General features: G+C 46.8%; 1 protein-coding gene and 1 pseudogene across 6 annotated transcripts in view; both read right to left on the reverse strand.

Annotated features, from left to right (window-relative positions):
• Window positions 1–19,856, reverse strand: part of CRACR2A (calcium release activated channel regulator 2A) — a 136,403-nt gene that overhangs the window by 101,664 nt on the left and 14,883 nt on the right. For 4 of the 6 annotated variants that reach the window (XM_010330035.3, XM_074403400.1, XM_074403401.1 and 1 more), the window contains one exon: window positions 14,351–14,619. The gene's annotated coding sequence lies outside the window, so the exon portion shown is untranslated. Of the gene's footprint in view, window positions 1–41; window positions 2,453–14,350; window positions 14,620–19,856 lie in introns of those variants that run through there. The other 2 variants (XM_074403403.1, XM_074403404.1) reach the window with 2 other exon arrangements.
• LOC120360807 (U6 spliceosomal RNA) lies at window positions 7,651–7,748 on the reverse strand (annotated as a pseudogene).

Below are 19,856 nucleotides of genomic sequence, written 5' to 3' on the forward strand. Positions count from 1 at the left end.
ATTATTATTATAGGAAGGATAGTACCGTGTTGTCCCCTTACCTGAACCTGCAGACTACGTCAGGACCCAGGGGCGTGGGCATCCTCTCTCTTTCTGCATTAGCTCAGCATGCTCCAGTGGGTAGGACCAAAGGCCCTGGGAGAAGGCACCTTTGTTGAGCAGGCAGCATTCTTTCAAGCAGCCGGGCTTGCAGTGACACTCTCCCTCAGTTTCCATGCCCTGGGTGGATGGTGGAGTCTTGGTCCCAAGCCATAGACCTGTACTGTCCTATACAGTAGCCACAAGCCACGGGAAGGTGAGCACTTGAATTGTGGCCGGTCTAAATGAGATGTAAGAGCAAAGTAGACTTCAAAGACTAAAGTCAAAAGAAAGGAATGTAAAAGATCTTATTAATGATTTCTGCATGCTGAAATGAGAATATGTTTCATGTATTATGTTAAATAAAATGTTATTACAATGAATTTCATCTGTTTCTTTTACTTTTTTTTTAAAAAAAAGTGGCCAAAATAGAAAATGACACATGTGGCTCATGTTGTATTTCTAATGAGCAGGGCTGGTCTGGAGTGTAAGCTTTATGAAGGCAGGTGCCTCTTCGGTTCACGGCTGTATCCCTGGCATCCAGAATAGCACCTGAATGAATGAGTGATCCAGTGAGTGTGTGAGGCTGGAGGAAAGTTTATAAGAAGCTGGAGGTCCTACCTGAGCAGACAGGAACAACTCCTGGACTCCCTGAGTGAGGGTTGAAAGTAGGAATAACACAGGTTTCTTTCCAAAAAGCTCACAGTGGGGAGACTAGGACCAGGTCAGGAGGGGAATTTGCTCAGCCCGCCACAGGTTAAAGCAATGCAGCGCGCACAAGAGAGAACGTTTTGGGGCATTAACACAGTAGATGTTATGATTAACACAGCCTCGGCTATGTACAGATGTGGAAATTAAGGCTGAAAGGATATTAACAACTTGTGCCCAAACAGCCAGGATTCCAACCAAGCACATCTCAAACCCATGCTCCTTTCTATTGAATCCCTTTACCTCCCGTAGGCAATGTAGAGGTGCAGAAAGAAAGTAGACTTGGGATTCTTTTTTAAGCATATTCCCTGGTGCCACCGCTGATGTCCTAATCTCGGGCAAGTCACTTGGCCTCCTTGAGCCTCGGGCTCTTCCTGTCCTCATCTGTAGTGGCTAAACCACCAGATCCCATCCATTTCATTTCTTTCTAATGGTGTGCAGAGGTAGGAAATCCTATCCCGAAACATAGTCTCAGAGGCTGAGCCCTACATAGTTCCCCTCCTCTCTTTCACGCTCCAAAAGAGGCTCTGTGACTGAGATTTCTTTGCATTACCCAAATCAATGATTAGTTTAAGGGTTCTCTTTGATTTAACTTGGTTTTAGATGCTTTTCATCAGAAGCCAAAACCATGCAGACTCTTCCCTAGATCTTGTAATGAAATTCCCTCTGAGGTAGTTAATCCTAGAAACAGCCTCTGCTATACCATGTTCTCTTTCAAGAAAAAAGACATCTAAATAACAAACATCCCACCATATCCAGATAAAAATCTCAGATTGTGAATGGACTTGTCTTTCTTATATTTGCTTTCCTAGTCCTGTTGCCATCCATAACAATGAATTTCCTACATTTTGCTTATAAAAATGGAAGGCGGCCAGGCGCAGTGGCTCTTGCCTGTAATCCCAGCACTTTGGGAGGCCGAGGTGAGTGGATCGACTAAGGTCAGGAGTTCGAGACCAGCCTGGCCAACATGGTGAAAACCCATCTCCACTAAAAATACAAAAAATTAGCCAGGCATCGTAGCCAGCACCTGTATTCCCAGTTACCAGGGAGGCTGAAGCAGGAAAATCACTTGAACTCGAGAGGCGGAAGTTGCAGCGAGCTGAGATCGTGCCACTGCACTCCAGCCTGGGCAACAAGAACAAAACTCTGTCTCAAAAAAAAGAAAGAAAGAAAGGTATTTAATCCACCATCAGCCTCTTGTGACTGCCACAAGCCTGGATGGGATTCTGATGCTATAACGTCTTCTGCTGCATTAATCCCTTATAACATTCTTCCTCTTGTGCTCTGCTTTGCATTAACTTGTGGCCTGCTGAGTGAATTCCCCTCCTGACCTGGTCCCAGCCACCCTACCCTGAGCTTTTTAGAAAAGAGCCTGTGTTATTCCCACTTCCAACCCTCGATCAAGAGCCTCTTACATTTTAATCTAAGCAAAGAGCATTTTAGAGCCAAAACTGACTTCTCAGAGAAGAAAATCTCACCCACTTCCACCTGGGTGAAACGCCAACACTATTTTTGACCAGAAGGGATAAAGAAAGATTTGCCAGAATCAACTGTGTCATTCTAAAGCAAGACAAAGTCGAATCACGGCGGGCAGAGCTGCTTTTCAACACAACCCCATGCAGGATGCAGAACCCACTTAATTACCCGCCTGTGGCTCAGCCACTTGTTGAATTATTATGGATTTTTAGTCCCTTCCCCCACCCACCCAACAGAGTGGTTGACCGGCCAGCACTTTCTAGTGCTCATGGAATGCATGAGTTTTAAATAAGCAGCATGCACCAGGACAGCAAAGCTGCTTTCTCTAAAATGATTACATGCGGAATTCCAAATCCATACAAATTCACCTAGTGGTTCTATTCGGCTAACATTTGCAGAGTGACTCCTAGCACAAGACGTTGTGTTAGAAACAAGGATAAAAAGCAAGTGAGGCCAGGCATGATGGCTCACACCTGTAATCCCAGCACATTGGGAGGCCGAGGCTGGAGGATCACTTGAGCCCAGCAGTTTGAGACCAGCCTGGGCAACATAGCAAGACCCTGTCTCTACAAAAAAGAGAGAGAGAGAGAGAAAGAAACAGCTGAGTACAGTGACACATGCCTGTAGTCCTAGCTACTTGGGGGAATCTCTTGAGCCTAGGAGTTTGAGCCTGCGGTGAGCTATGATCACACCACTGCACTCCATCCATTCTGGGCAACAGAGTCTCAACTCTGTCTCAAAAAATAAAATAAAATAAAAAGTGAGTGAAATGTTATTCTTATCCTCAAACAGCTTATAGTCTTGTGGAGATAAATGCATGTGAAAAACTAAAATGTAAGACAGTGAGAAAAGGGCAGTAAGAAAAGACAGGTACACTGAAAAAAGACTAGAAGGAAATATACCACAATATCAATGGTGGTTATCTTATTTACTGGGTTTAGGGGTGATTTTTATTATCTTCTTCAGTGTTTCCTGTGTTCTCTGTTTACGTTAACCCCCAGGGCTGTGGGGAGCGGGAGGGAGATGGAAGAAGTCCAGCATGTGTTTGGAAAAATGCAAGTAGGGGACAGGGTGTATTGGCACAAGGACAGAGTGAGAGACCAGACAGGAGGGCTAGAGAGCCTTGAATGCCATGCCAAATTGACTCAGTTGCTCACTGTCTGTGTTTCCGTGGCCTTTTGTGATTGTTGCTGATGCATCACTCACCACACTGGATTAGACTTGTTCATGTACACATCTACCCACCTACATTTTTAGCTCCCTGAGGTCAAGGATCACGGCTCATTCATTCTGTAACCATACTACCCAGCACATAACAGGAGTCAACAAAATCTTCTTGGATGTATTGGATCCTGACAGGGTTATTCATTATTTTTCAGGTGATAAGGAGTCATCAAGCATTCCAGGACCTGACACATTTTAGGGAGTTCAGATGGAATATATACCAGGCTCTATGCTGGGAACCTTAGTTGTCTTAATTGATCCCGCCTATAACCCTCATTGTCCACACTCATTTACACATGAGGTTCAGAAAGTTTAGGTAACTCGCCTAAGGTCATACAGTCTGCAGACAGTGTGGGAGCTGAAGTCAAACAGAAGGAAGTAAGGAGACTAGACCCGAGAGAGGCTGTGGGGACCTGGAACGGCACAGCCACTCAGAGAATGAAGTGTGGAGCGAGGCTGGTGTTTGGGGGGCAGCATGGAGGTAGCGCTTACAGCTGAGGGCTGATGAGTTCCTTAGTTCCTGCACCAAACACATTTATCATTTCTGATGTCAGCACAGGACACACAGCACCAACAGAGGCTCATTCGCGCCTTATTAGAACAGCTCCCAGGAAGAGGAGTTGTGCAAAGGCCCCCATCCATGCTGTGAATCGTCTCCTTCCATTCTCTCATCCACTGGCTTTTTTAATCCTATACGCAGACACTGTCATGAAAATGTTGATACAACTGCCTCTGACCACAAATGGGAATCAATTTCCCTAGACTAAACAAAAACAGAATTGGGAATCAGAAATGTTTTCTCATCCCAGTTCAGCCACTGACTACATAGGTACTCTTCATCTATTTCCTTCTCTTCTCTGAGCCTCAGTTCCCTCATCTGTGGATTGATTGGGTTGGACAAGACGATCTTTAAGATCCTCCAGACTACATCAAAGACTGTATATTCTCAGGAACTTTGCACTCCTCCTTAGCATTTACGCCCATTGTAATTAAACAATTCCTGGTGCAACTAGTGAACATCTTATCACTCCTGCTGGACTGTGAGCTCCCTGAGGCCAAGGACTGTCTGCCTTGTTCCCAGTAATACTTGCAGCTTTGACTAGAGTGCTGAGCACGGAGTAGCATGCCATGTCTGCAGCACAGACACACAGCTGGTCCCTGGCATGCCCTCTCTCTGGGCTGGAGCTATGAGTGGACAGCAACCAGCCTTAGGCCTTCCCACCATGATAGGGCTTTTCTAATGGTGCTTGCTCTCTGGAGGACATTGTTTCTCTCCATGGTTCAGGTGGCCAGTTAGTGTTAGATTTATCCACTCTTCCAGCCAACCCTGGAAAAACGTTTGGATTTTCTGATAAATAGGAGGAGGTCAGCGGTGGTGGTTGGGGGAGTCGGCTCAATCGGAAGCATTTTCACAGGTCCTCTGACTTGGTGGCACGCAGAGACTAAGGCCTCCCTAGGGACAGCTGAGTGCCCAGTGAGACTTAGCGACTCCTGTTACGGCTCTCCATCCTGCTCCCTAAGCTCCCTGGCCTCACATCTCCCTAGCTCACATAGAGCCCTGCATCTCACTTGAAGATGCCAGGCCTTTCTCCCTCAAGCCCACAATGGGCAAGGATGCTGGGGTTCTTGTAGGCAGGAGGATGCCTGTAATGACCTCCACCAGGGCCTCCTATCCAGGGAATCCCAAAGCTCCTCCTTGGGGCCAAGAAGTGCATCTGGGCCTGTACTTACCGTTCTGCAGCCTCTCTCTCAACATTAAATCAGTGGCCACTAACCTTACAGTGTCAGTCATACGGCAGTGTCCACAGAAGGAAGAGACCTCCTTCCTTTAAAGATGGTTGCTTCCAGAAAATGAAATGAAGACGTTCCTATGCCCTTCCTTCGTTTCTAGGACAATGGGTAATGTCAAATCCCCAACAGAGCTAACAACCAAAGACTAAGAATAACCACGCATCAGTTGTTTCCTCTTCTCTCTCAATTCAGGCCCCCACCACCCAGCCCAGCACTCAGTGTATCGCAGTCCCTCGATTCTTCTTGTCAGGCGGCATTTAATTGCTTCTTCTCTACCCTGAAGGCAAGATTATACCCAGGGTGACCTTTCTGCTCCCAGACTGCTGGCCCTTTCTGAGTTCACTGTTCAAAACGCCTGGGAAATGCACGCACGGGATCCAGTAATGAGATTAGTGAGTTCTCGTACAAGCACTCTCACACCCTCTCAGCTCCTGCTGAGCCAGCCGGGAAAAGTCAGCGAGGACTCTGCTTTCATGGGCATTGTTAATGAAAGTTTCACTTGCTTAAGTTTGCAGAAAGTGGGGCATGGATCTGCGCTTCATTATGCAGAGTCCCGCGAGATGCCTCCCCGAGGTAGCTGGCTGGTTATTAACTAAGCACAGCTAGCACTGTGCGTGCTTCCAGGTTGGCTGCTCTCATTCCAGCCTGGTGGTCTGAGGATAGGAGACAATGGTCCCTCAGCAGAAGTTTGTCAGAAGTGATGTGACTTAGTTTAGGGATCTGCAGGTTGGACTGACCTCTAAGACATGGGCAGGGCCATCCAATGATGTCCACAATATCACCCAGGCCTTCTGGGGCTGCAAAACAAATAGCTTTGCTGGCATTCCTAAAGCCACCACTGTAAGGTGAAACCGCTGGTGTGGGGGAGGGGCTGAGTGCAGCCGGGAGGGAGACACCCTTATACTCATTATGGGTAAGGGAACACTACATGTTCACATGTCGCACCTTCCCCTTCACTGGATCCCGCTGCTGTGGAATGGAGTGTGAGCTTGCTTCCTGGGCTGCTTGGGCTTTTGTGGTCTAAGGAGGTGCAGCAGGCACTATTTTCCTAAATAAGACAGGACAGAATGCAGAGAAGAAAATGGAGAGGAATTCATCTTTCCGAGGAAAAGAAAATGTTCTCTGGTGGGTTCTCTGCAGAATTAGCACCCGTTCCCCTTGAACCGTCGCTGTTCCGTCATGGTCCTCCTGCCTCGGATTTTCCCTCCATCCAGTCCTCTCTGCTTTCACTGACTTCGCTTCCACCCTCCGGAAGATGTCTCTTCCATGTCATCACATCTCCTCCCCCCATCAGGCAGGGCATTCGTCTATAAGGGTTGCCAACAAATTATCAAAAACCAGGTTTCTTAAAGCAACAGATTTCTTCTCTCACAGTTCTGGAGGCCAGAAGTCCTAAACCGAGGTGACCGCCAGGCTGCATCCCCTCTGAAGTCTCCTGGAGAGAATCTGCTCCTCGCTTCTTCCGGCCCTGGTCCCTCCAGGTGCACCTTGGTTCGAGGCTGTAGTGCTCCAAGTCTGCCTCTGTCCTCACTCGGCCTTCTCCTCTGTGTCTCCCCTCTGTGTGTCTCTTTAAGAAGACACTTGTCACTGAATTGAGGGCCCACCCAGGTAACCCAGGATGATCTCATCTCAAGATCTGTAATTTCATTACATCTGCAAAGACTCCTTTTTTCCAAATAAGGTCACATTCACCAGTTCTGGCAATTAGGACACGGGCCTATCTTTTTACCATTCACCCCTCTGCACATACTAATTCTCAACCCTCGGAATACATCAGCTCATCTGGGGAGATTTTTAAACACTCCAGATGTGTGGGCTTCACTCCAGAAATCTGTTTTCACATGATCCTGGATGGGAAATTAAATAGGCATTTTCTTTTCTTCAATTCCCCAGTTTCTCAAGCGCAGCCAGGATGGTGGGGCAGGGGTGAGCAGAGCCACATCTCCAGGACAGTACTTCACTGAAGAAGACATTATCAATAAATCACACCAGCTTGCACTGATCACTTTCCCCTCCAGGGTTTCTTTTTTCTGACTGAGTCATGAATCAGGCTGCCATCTATTGTTTTGTAAATGTTGCACAAAGAATGTCAGAGACTTTGGAGATCATTTAATCCAGTGACGCCCCACCCTAACCAATCAATGCCCCATTATTATAGCAAATATTTAGAAAAACCCTCTTTACCAACTGAAATAAAATTCCTAGAAAAGCCAGTGGACCCAAATGCATAATGTAGCCCTAATTGTAATAAAAGGAGAAAAAGGAAATGCAATAAAAATATTTTATGTATATATATTATGTATACGTATATGTATGTGTGTGTGTGTGTGTATATATATATATATATATATATATATATATATACACACACACACATATATGGCACACTTGGCATGTCATCCTGTGCAGGAGCCATGCTAATCTTCTCTGTATTATTCCAATTTTGGTATACGCGCTGCCAAAGTCAGCACAGAAATGCGATTCTTAGTAAAATAATACGTCTTTCAATACAAAAGTGCTCATGCACGACTGCTCTGGAACACATAATGAAGTAGTCAGTGCTTCCACCTACCTATCATGGATAAGTTTAGATTTAACAGCAGACAAACAGAAGCCACTTCATATGAGAAGTACAAGGAAATAAAAGAGCAGAGCGATATAGGAGGACACTAGAAGAAAAAAGTGTTACAATGAGAAAGAAGAACCCCCATTCCTGGCTGTACATGACAACAGGAAGAAGGAAATAACCTTCCCTGAGGTACAAATAACAAGCCAGATCAAACTACAGATGTGCCAGAAGAGAAACAAGGAAGCACAGGATCCTGTCTCGCGAGCTCAGTCTTGCATGTAAGGGTAGTGTCATGGTAATTTATTATGCTGTGACATGGGGCAGGACAGTGACAAAGCATCACAGAAAACATGTTTCCATTCTGGAAATCTCACCATGTGGAGGCATATATTCAGTCTTTAAAAAAAAAAAAAAAAAAAAAAAGGCATCCAGGCATGGTGGCTCATGCCTGTAATCCCAGCACTTTGGGAGGCTGAGGCAGGCAGATCACTGGGTCAAGAGATCAAGACCATAATGGCCAACATGGTGAAACCTAGTCGCCACTAAAAATACAAAAATTATCCGGGCATGGTGGTGTACACCTGTAGTCCCTGCTACTCAGGAGGCTGAGGCAGGAGAATCACTTGAACCCGGGAGGCAGAGGTTGCGGTGAGCCGAGATCATGCCACTGCACTCCAGTTTGATGACAAAGCAAGACTCTGTTTTGATTTAAAAAAAAAAAAAAAAAAAAAAAAGAGCCTTTAAAATGACATCCTTTTAGTACAGGCAGTGAGAAGAGGAGAAAGGATTGGGAAAAGTTGTTTGGTAGATCTTGAAGGAGAATATCAGATTAAGAGGGAAGAACAAAAGGCAACCCCAAACAACCATGATAGCTAATTTTCTCAAGAGATTTCTTATCATTGTATTACAAATATAAGTATGTGTGATAAGAATCTTAATTACTTTTAAAGAAGCTTTTATAAACAAGTTTGGGGTGCCTCTGCTAATTTAAATAGTATCCAGTTCTACATCTGTTAGATGCAATCTCAAATTCCCCGTTACAGACCTGCACATGGGCTCCCTGCTTTGCAGTAACTGCATATTGCACTGTGCCCTTTTCAGTTAAAGGTATATTTCGAAACGCTCTAATCTAGACAGAACGCATGAAACAAGGAAATTGTTCCATCACTTCAAGGTTTTTGCCTTTATTCTATTTAGGCTTCTCTTCCTGAAACAACCATTTCTTAAATCCTGGGCTTTTGACTTAACTTCTTTGAAAGTGTGTGAAGCATTATTCTAGGGGACAGCACTGATCCCATTAGAAACACTCATCAGACAAGGGTTGAAAAACCACCGATTGCATACTGTGTTCATTATTTGAGTGATGGGCTAGTTAGAAGGCCAAACCTCGGCATTATGCAATATACCCATGTAACAGACTTGCACATCTACCTCCTCCATCTAAAAATAAAAAAATAAGGAATACTGATCAAGCCTAACTTCATTCATTCCTGTCATGAGGAAACAGGCCCAAGAGGGTAGGTCAACTGTAAATTTTGCTCCCCTTCCTGTCACTAAGTTCCTTGAGGACAAGGAGGGTATGGACTGCTGCCCTTGTGCCTGCACACAGCTGCCAGCACAGAGAAGCACAAATATCTCTCTGTGGCCCTGGATGTGCCTGCTGTCTGTATTCTACCAGGACTCTGGATTCTCCTTTTCAACCTGAAAACAACTCGTTTCTAATTACTCTTCCATAGGAAGCACAGGCAACAGATCCCCATAAGTCACTTGGGACTGAGTTTCAACACTTTTGTTTTGCACAATTTCAACACTCGCACCAGCTGCAGCTGAAGACCATAGCACTTCAATGAAAAGCAACTGGCTCCCTCCCCACCCCCTCTCCCATCGGCTGCTGTGGTTAGCACTGCACTCGGAGACAGAATAAATAAAAAGCAAAAGCCTCCATTGTTCTAAGATAACCACAGAAATGACAGATGCTGTTGCATGCAAACTTGGGGGAGAAGAGAGATAAACTGCAACAATAAAAATCCAACAAAGCATGGTGATGAGAAGCCTGGGTGGGCAAGGCCTCTTGCTGAGGTGTGATGTCAGAGATCAGATGGAACGTGCCCTCCTGGCCCCACCCTCCCCTCACCCCTGAACTCTTCCTCTTCCAACTGGTTGGGTTTAGAATTTCTTCAGCAGGAAAGAAGATTTAGCCCCACTGGAAGAATGCTAACTTCCAGGCTGAGTGCCCCTTTGGGAGACCCCCCGGCCCAGCTTACAGGATGAGCAAATGGCCAGGAATGAGAAAAGCTGAAATGGAGCGGCAAAGGGAGGGAGGTTTCCTTCGGCCCACCTTTCAACCCCGAGTGGGCTCCAGAGAGCTGCTAGCTGTGGTCACATTCATCCTGGGGTGCGGGCAAAAGGATGGCTCAATACCTTAGCTCATAGCCACCACTTCCGGGCTCCACTTCCTTCACCAAGTAATGTAAAATCATGAGGACCCAAGACAGCTGGAAGCACCCACCTTGTGGTCCACGGTTGCTCCATGGTGTATCTGTCTCTTTTATCACATTCTGGACACATCCAAGTCACCAATACCACACATACCTGGTGGCATTGTAGCTTTCTGTTGACCCATGTGAACTAGCCTTCAGGCACCAGGGTTCTCACTCACACTGAGCACGCTGCCTGCCATTCAGAAGTTGCTCAATACACATTTTTGGACTGAAAGAGCAAAAAGGTCAGGGGAGCCAATCCCACTCTATAAAATGGGAAAGCCATCAAGGAACAGCCATCACGTTAATTAGACCATATACGTATTGTCACCCACCTTCTTTGCAGCGTGTCGCCATCTCACCCATTTTCGGAGCTGCTCTTATCTTTGTCATGACCATCACCACCGTGGCATCAGTGACGACACACTTAAAAGGTGAGAGGCGTAATTGTAAACCACACCTTTTTAAAAAAGACTTTGGAAGCAGCATGATAGATTGGCTAAAATGTCAGGTTGTAGAGACAGAAAAACCTGGGTTCAGATCCTAGTCCTGTGTATGAGTTATGAGTCTTGGTGAAGCCGCTTCACTCTGCTACCGTTCCCTTGTCTAGAAAAGGGAGGTAGTGCTACCACTGTCTCAGGGTCGGGGTGGGGGGGCAGTGGTGGTCTGCTGAAACAATCCATGCAATAGAACAACACTTCTGACTGTCTCATATTTCATTTTTACTGCTGATCTCCATCCAGCTACTCAGGCAGGACGCTAAAGCAGGAAGAGAGCAGAGTTCTTTCCCTTCCACTTTCCAGCTCCTGAGAGGAAGGCCTGGACATAGCAAGGCAGGGGCTGCAAACTCAAGCAGGCAGAAGAGTAACAGAAGTGGGCCGAGTGGTCAGGGGCCGATGAAGCAGAATCGCTTTCATATCGAGTCTGACCTCTTCTCTCTGCTGGAAAAAGACGGCCTCCCTAGCTTTCAGTTTCCCCCTTGAAGAGACATGAGTACGTGAGTGGTTTCCCTTCCTCCTTCATCTCCTATGAAAGAAAGAGCACAGTGTTGCTAGATGGCAGTCAACACTCAGGCTGAACGCAAAAGGGTCAGCGAGACATGGTGGGGAAGACTCCAGGGGCGGGGCAGGGAGGTCTCCTTAAAAGGCTGGGCGGCGTGGCTCACGCCTGTAATCCCAACACTTTGGGAGGCCGAGGCGGGTGGATTGTGAGATCAAGGAGTCGAGACCATCCTGGCCAACATGGTGAAACCCCGTCTCTACTAAAAATGCGAAAATTAGCCGGGTGTTTGGCACGCCCCTGTAGTCCCAGCTACTCAGGAGGCTGAGGCGGAAGAATCGCTTGAACCCAGGAAGCGGAGGTTGCAGTGAGCCGAGACTGCGCCACTGTGCTCCAGCCTGGTGACAGAGCAAGACTCCATCTCAAAAAAAAAAAAAAAAAAAAAAAGACAGCTGCTACCCAACCCAGCCGGCAGCCGGGTGTTTTCCAGTTCTTTTGATAATCCAAAGATTCTTCAGAATTGTTCAATGTTACACATGTTCAGGGTCAACATAAAATGGCAGGTGTGTTTTGTACAGTGTTTCTCATAATATTAACAGCAAATGACTAAAAACAGCCTGTGTCCATCAGCAGGGGATTGTTAAACTATGGTAAATCCATACAATGGGATACTATGCCCCTGAAAAAAAGAATGAGGACCCTCTCCATGTACTGAGAAGGAAAGATCACCAAGAAAAATTAAGTGAAAAAAGCAAGGTTAAAAATACTGTGTATAGTCTGCTGGAATTATGGAAGAAATGGAGGAATGGAGGCAGATATATATTTGTACCGACTTTTATCTGCAAAAAGAAATCCTGTAAGGTTGTATAGGAAACTAATAAAAGTGGTTACAGGGAGGGCAGGGCAGGACTGGCCAATGGGGGCAGAGATAAGATTTCACTGGATACCTTTCTGTAGCGCTTTAATTTTTGAACCACACGAATGTATTGCTTATTTGAAAAATAGTACAAAAACACTGTGTACACCAGCTACTGGGAAGAAAACATCTCCAGGCTACAAACACCCTGCAGGTTTCCAGGCTGCAACTTTTGCACTTAGGGCTCCGAAACCAGAGAGGCAGAAAAGTTGGCAGCATTGGGTCCAACAACTTACTTGTCTTCTACTTTGTTTGAAGACAAGTAGGTTGTTCAGGATCTGGTGTCGGGAACTCTCTTTGGATTGCCTAGCAATGAGCTAATTGGGCCCAGCAGCCCCCACCGCCTCTAGGGGGAAAGTGATGCCCTCCAGCTTCTATGGGAGAGGCTGCTCCAAAACTCAACTTCCCAGGAAACTGAGGAGCCCCAAGGTCACCAGGTGCTGCTGGGCAGATGGAATTTCCTGGCATTCCTCAACCATTAAGGTTGTCTGGAACCCCAGTAGTCTGTTCCCCTCTGTCATGGCTCTGCCTCACTCATCCCATACAAAGGAGAGTGACAGGTGGTGCAGTTCCTCCTCTGGAGCACAGCATCCAGCGTGTCCAGATGGGCCCCAGCTCAGCACACTTCCCCAGAGAATGCTGAGAACAGAGGACATGCTCCCCCGCTGGCACTCTGCCAGTCACTTTCAGGCAGCACCACGGAATGCCATTCATATTCACCCCGGCCCTTTGTATGTCCCTGGTCCTGTCACTGTGAAAGAACTCACTTAGTGTCATGGCTTGAACTGTGATCTCCAAAACAAGACACATGTACCTCAGAATGTAACCTTTTTGGAAACAGGGTTGCTGAAGATGTAATGAATTAAGATGAGGTCATACGGGAGTAGGGCGGTTCCTAGTCCAAGATGGCCAGTGTCCTCATAAAAATGGGAATATTTGAAGACACACACACACACACACACACACACACACACACACACACAGGGAGAATGCCATGTGATGACGAAGGCAGAGACCGGAGTGACGCCACTGCAAGCCAAAGAAGACCAAAGTCGGTTGGCAAACCATCAAAGCCAGGGTGAGCCAAGGAGGGGCCTCCTGTATACCACAGAGAGATCATGGCCCTGCTGACATCTTGGTTGCAGACCTCTGCCTCTAGAACTGGGAGACCTGACACTTCTGTTAATCACCCAGTTGGTGGCACTTTGTTATGGCAGTCCTAGGAAATTCATAAATCCAGCAACCTCAGGCCAACTCACGTGGCAAAAGTACCCACCACTGCTCCTCCTCAGCAGGTGCCTAACAGACATTGGTGACAACTCTGCTTTCATGAATGAAGATTCTAGGACCTGGCCTGGTCAGGTTGATTGTATCAGAACACATCAACTACTTAACCAATAAACAGTACTCCACCTTGTGAAGAATGCAAGAGAAATAAAACATTCCATTACTGCCCTCAGGGAGTTGACAATCTGATAGAAGATTCAAGAAAGACACATGTAATAATGGCCAAATTAGCATTATCTTCCCCCAAGCCTCACCCATGACCAGCAGATGTCATAGAGGCCACTCTTAACTAAGGTGCACTGTGCTCCCAGCTGGATTCAACTTTTTACCGCATCTTGCTGATCCCTGCATGTGTCTGGAAGAACTGCTTTTCCAGCTCTTCAGGACATTATTTAGGATGTCAGGCTATTAGACAATTTCTAGAAACTGTCGTCACTGCTCCTGGCATGGAGCCCACACTTCTTGCCCATTGTGGACAACCATTCCTGGCCAGAATTGTCTGCCACCCCTGGCGAAGTTGCTCCCTTCAGTTTCGTATCAGCTCTTTTGTCCCAGTCAGAGAAGGAGACCCTGTGGGGTGTTGAGCCTATTCTGCAGCTCCCAATGAATCTGACGAGCCAAACACATGAGATCCAGGTGGTCTGAGAGTCCACTTTGTTGAACTGACAGTTTTCTAGCCAGGGGCAGGCTACAGAAAATCAGAGACCCTTGGCAGAAATGCTGCTTTCTTTATCCTCATTCAGAACATGTGTTTGTTTGGCCCAGCCATCGCGCAAGTGGCTGTTCCCAGTACCCTCTACATCCAGGAACTCTGATTCTTACCATCAGCAAGACTCGTGTCCAGCCACACACCTGGCAGGAGAGGAGGCAGCACACCTTGGCTGGATTCTGCAGGCACTTCTGCTGGATCCCAGCACTCTTGACTCTGGCTTCCGCAGGGTTTCTCTTCTGCTGAGCGCCCAGTGGAGGCTTTGTCTGGGCTCATGGAAGAAGGCAAGTTGCTGCTGCTCCACCCTTGACAAACAGCCCGATGACCCCAGGTGGCTCTGTGCCAGGCTCCTGAAGGGCAGCTGTGGTCAGGGCATGACCTGCTGTTAGAACAGAGAGAGGAAAAGGTTCCTCACTTTGACTTCAAGCAATTCATTTTAGATTATCTGGGTTGGGCTTCGAGGCAGACACTGCTGCTGGCTTAAGCAGCATCCATTTATTCTTTCCTCCTTTCTAGCAGAGTTCCAGTTCTGTTCACTCGGGACAGTGACCTGCCACCCCCAGTAAAGTCACTCCCCTCAGTTTCTTTTTTTTGAGACGGAGTCTTGCTCTGTCCCCAGGCTAGAGTACAGCGGCACAATCTTGGCTCACTGCAACCTCCACTCCCTGATTTCAAGCGATTCCTCTGCCTCAGCCTCCTGAGTGCTGGGACTACAGGCGCACACCACCACACCCGGTTAATTTTTTTGTATTTTAGTAGAGACGGGGTTTCACCATGTTGGCCAGGATGGTCTCGATCTCCTGACCTCATGATCCGCCCTCCTCAGCCTCCCAAAGTGCTGGAATTACAGGCGTGAGCCACCATGCCCAGCCCATTAGTTTCTTATCAGCTGTTTTGTCCCAGTCAGAGCAGCAGATCTGTGGGATATTGAGCCTATTCTGCAGCTCTCAATGAATCTGACAAGCAAAACACATGAGATCTGGGTGATCTGAGAGTCCAAGGGTACCGGCTCAGAGGCCTTATCCAGCCAAGACAATGCAGGCTTCTTGACAGTGGATAGGGTTGGGGAGCCTCTACCCCACCTCTGGTTGTTAAGACATGAGAGGAGCCCTGCTAGGGGTGCTCGGGGAAGTGTTTTCCTGGCTCTTTCCTTCTGCTAGGTGCTGCGCCATCTAATATGTTGATTAGAACTTCTGCAGCCATTTTACAACCATGAGAGGGAAGCCTGAGACAGAACAGAAAGCATGAACCCAGGCCCTTAATGACATGGTTGACCACTGGATCAGAAAACACCAACATCACCCTTCCTCCAGACTTCTTATTACACACATAATACATATCCTTCTTTAAATCCATTGAGTTGTGGGTTTTTGCTACTTGCAGCTAAGATTATCCTAAGCGAGGTGCACTGAGATGTTCCTGAGACCACAAGACCACATTCTTCAATCCAGTCCCACTGTCCTTACTACAACATTCCCAAACTTTCAGAACACACACACACACACACACACACACACACACACACACACTTTTCTCTCTACCTTTTCTTGGTATTCAGTCCTGTTCCCAGACTGGACACATTCTGCCATATTTTCAATAAATTCTGTTACATACGGCAATTCCATTATTTAATTAAGAAACATTTTTTACCCCCACTGATGTACTAGACACTTTGCTGGGCTGCTGGGACTCAAGATGGAAGTCAAGGACTAAAAGCTGAAAGTGGGATGGAAGTTCCTCAAAAAACTAAAAACAGAACTACCATATGATCCAGCAATTCCACTTCTAGGTATATGTCTGAAGGAAACATGATCAGTAGCTCAAAGAGATGTCACACACCCATGCTCACAGCAGCAGTATTCACAATTACCAAGACATGGAAGCAGCATAGGTGTCCATCAGTAGATTAATGGCTAAGGAAACTATGGTGTGTGTGTGTGTGTGTGTGTGTGTGTGTGCGCGCGCACATGGGCGTGCGTGTGCATATACACAATAGAATATAATTTATCCATAAAAAGGAGCAAATCTAATATTTGTGACAACATGGGTCAACCTCAAACATTAAGGGCATTATGCTAAGTGAGGCAAGCCAACAGAGAAAGGCAAATTTATGATCATATATGTGGAATCTAAACAATTGAATTCAGAGAAACAGAAGAATGGTGCTTTCAAGGGGCTGTAGGTGGGGGAACAGGGAAATATTGGTCCAAGGGTACAACATTGCAGTTACAACGCAGATAAGTTGGTAAGTCCTAGAGATCCATGAGGACTTGAGTTAATGCTGTATTGTATACTTGAAATTTGCTAGAAAGGTACATTTTAAATGCTCCTATCACACACATAAAAAATGTCACCTGGTGGGATGATGAATGTGTTAACTAACTTTATAAAAAAATTTTTCTTTTTGAATTCCATGTTAACCAACTTGATTGGGGTATCATTTCATAATACACACATATATCAAATCATCACGTTGTACACATTAAATTTACAGAATTTTATCTTTCAGTTGCGCCTCAATAAAGCTGGAAGAAAATGAAGCCTTGCGGAGGTGCAGCAGATGCACCCCACTCCTGGAAAAGAGGTGGGTGCCTGGTCGCAAACGCTAGGACAGGGGGCACGCAGGCCTGCGAGGGTACGAGGAAGAGTTCAGGGAGGCCAGGGGCAGGGAGAGTGTTAGCAAAACGCTCCTCAGAAAAGAGATGAATTCTTGAAGGGAGATGAGGAACCTACAAACAATAACGAGAAGGAGGCAGACATTCACACCCGAGTATGGAAATAATAATACAAATAACAATCAACAGTGGTGGCAGCTGACAGTTGCTGATACTTACAATGAACCAGGTGGTGTTTGAAAGTTTTCTGGGTACTACCCATTTAATCCTCCTCCAAAGCCTGTAAGGATTACAGGATTAGCCCCCTTTTATGGGTAAGTAAACTGAGGCATGGAGACGTTAAGTGATACAGGAAGTGCATAGCAGAGGCAGGATTTGGACCCAGGTAGTGGAGCTCCCAGGCTCACATGTTTTATAGGTTACACTGGTCATTCTCACAGCGGCCACCAGAAGAGAAGCCCCTGCAGCTCCTGGAAACTTGTTACCAATTCAGATCTTGGGCCTCATCTCAGACCCACAGAGTTAGAACCTCTGTGAGTGAGGCCCTCCTTGTGACTCTGATGTTTGAGAACCCTGCTTGACACTATAAGCCTGTACTGAGAAGGAATGGCATGCCCAGAGGACTGTGAATGCTGCAAAGAGAAGCAAAAGCCAGAGGGAAAGACAAGTGAGCTGTGAAGAAGCTTGCATGTCATCCTCAGGAGGACGGGCTTTACTGTAGGGGCATGAGGGAGAAAGGTGTGGGGTGAGGCAGGGAGGTGGCTTGATCGGGCTTTGTTCTCTGTAACAAGATATCTGGCATGAGTGCTAGTAATAGACTAGATGGAGGAGAAGATGGAAGAAGGGAGCCCAGGTACGAGGCTGATTCCATGACCCCAACAAGTACAGCAGGGGCTGCATTAAGGTGGCGGCAGTGCAGAGAGAGAAAGGATAGGGACAGATCCAAGAGACAGAGTGTGATGACAGCTGAACATGGGTACTGAGCTGGCAGAGGTGTCTACGATGACTCCATGACATCTAGCTTCAGAGGTTAGGTAGATGGTGACATTATTTAACCAGACTGGAAATGCTAGAAGCAGAACAAGTTTGGCAAGGAAGAGAATGAGTTCCACTTGGAAATGTTAAGTTTGAGGCTTCCCCAGGACATCAGGGTAGAGGCATTTAGGATGCAATGGGAGAAATATCTGGTGCTCAGGAGTGGGGATGGGGCTGGACCTATAGGTGTGGGATTTGCCAGTTTAAGTATATGAGGGTCGAGGTGACAGACATAATTGAGGCTGCTCACAGACTGTGCAGAGGGAGCAGGGAAAACTGAGGGCTGGAATGATGCAGGACGCGGACATGTAATGGACATTCAGAACAAGTCAGCGAAGGAGGCTCAGAAGCAGTGCGTAGAGAGAACGCAGAGGAAATCATGTTGTCTCAAACCAAAGGATGAGAAAAGACGGAGAACATTTAATGTGCTGACAGCACATTCGAATGTTGTACACGTCAGACATTCCAAAGAAGAAACCCGGACGTATCAATAAGAAGGTCACAGGTGAACTGAGTCATAGCAGTCCCAGTGGAGGGATGGACGCCGAAGCCAGATTCATTCATAGATGCATTGTCCAATAAGCAACAGCTACCATGTGCCAAGCTTTGTGCCTCGTGCTGGGATAGGGTGATGAACTCAGCCCTTACCAGGTAGTGGAGGGGGGAGAAAGTGGACAGAAATTACAACAATAATTACGGGATCACAACTGGGGTAAGTGCCCTGATGAAGACATGAAGACATACAAAGGGCTTGCTATAGGGACCCTAGAACAACAAGACCAGCACAGAAGACGAGAGAAAGGAAATTACATTTATGTTGGGTCCACAGGGTGAATAGGAGCAACCGAAGGAAAGGCGTGGGGGATTGGTCAGAGTGGTGGGGAAAACTACAGGAAAAGATGTAAGAAAAGAACCTTACACCTTCTGAAACGCTGGAAGGTTCTGCAGAGCCCCAGGGAAGAATAGCCAAAGGCAGCTGTTGTATAACCCGGAGGCAGAGGGACAAGGAGGAGGTACAAGGGCGTGTAGAGGAATTTATCTTAAACAGGCTTGTTTACTTACATTGACCAGGAACTGACCTCTGATCATCTGTGCCTGGGAAGTTCCCTGAAAGGGGACTAGTAAGTGTTAATTGCCTACAGGTTGTGTTTGCCCCAGGTTTTTGGCATTGTGCCTGCACTGAATTAAAGCAAGCAGCTCCAGCTTCTCGGGGTTGCTCTCTGGCCACCAGAGCTGGGCAGTGGCCTAGCTGCTCTTAAACTGCATACCTATGTCTGAGCACTCCCTTCATCCGTTGGCCAGGGTCTGCGGGACAGATCTAGCAGAAAGGTGGGTGGGAAGTATGTTAAGGGACAGCAGGCATAAATACCCTCAGCTAGAAAAAGCTTTTTTGTGTGTTCAAGAAATAGAAGGAAAGCAGGGTGGTTAGAACAATCCTAATCTGGAAGAGAGTGGTAGGAGCTGAGGTTGAAGTATAGGATTTGATGGGCCAGGTTAGAGATTTGGGACTTCATCCCAACAAGCCATAGGAAATCATGAAAGTTAAAATCTAGAAGGTTTCGAGAGACATGATCTGATTTGCATTTTTAAAAAGATGACTTCAGCTGCTTGTGGGGAATGGAATTGGAAGAGAAGGGATGTGGAGTGGATACATGAAGGCTGATTGGGAGAATCATTACAGCCCAGGCAAGGAATGGCGGCCTCTTGGACCAGGGCGATGGCAGCAGAAGTGGGCACTGGTGAAGAGATTCTAGAACTATTTAGAGATGGAGTCAAGAAGTCTGGCTGGCCAATGGGATGTGGTAAGTGGGGGGAAGGGCCAGTTGAGGCCAGCGTGGACTCTGTGGTCCCATCTACATCTGTTCTTAGATACTCCCACAGGGCCACTGGGATGGAAGAACACATAGCCCCTGAATTCCAAGGCGAGTCCGACTGGCTTTGGTAGGGCTCAGGTCAGAACGAGAGGCCA

This window comes from Saimiri boliviensis, chromosome 7 (assembly GCF_048565385.1).
Source record: "Saimiri boliviensis isolate mSaiBol1 chromosome 7, mSaiBol1.pri, whole genome shotgun sequence".
In the NCBI taxonomy this organism is placed as follows: domain Eukaryota; kingdom Metazoa; phylum Chordata; class Mammalia; order Primates; family Cebidae; genus Saimiri; species Saimiri boliviensis.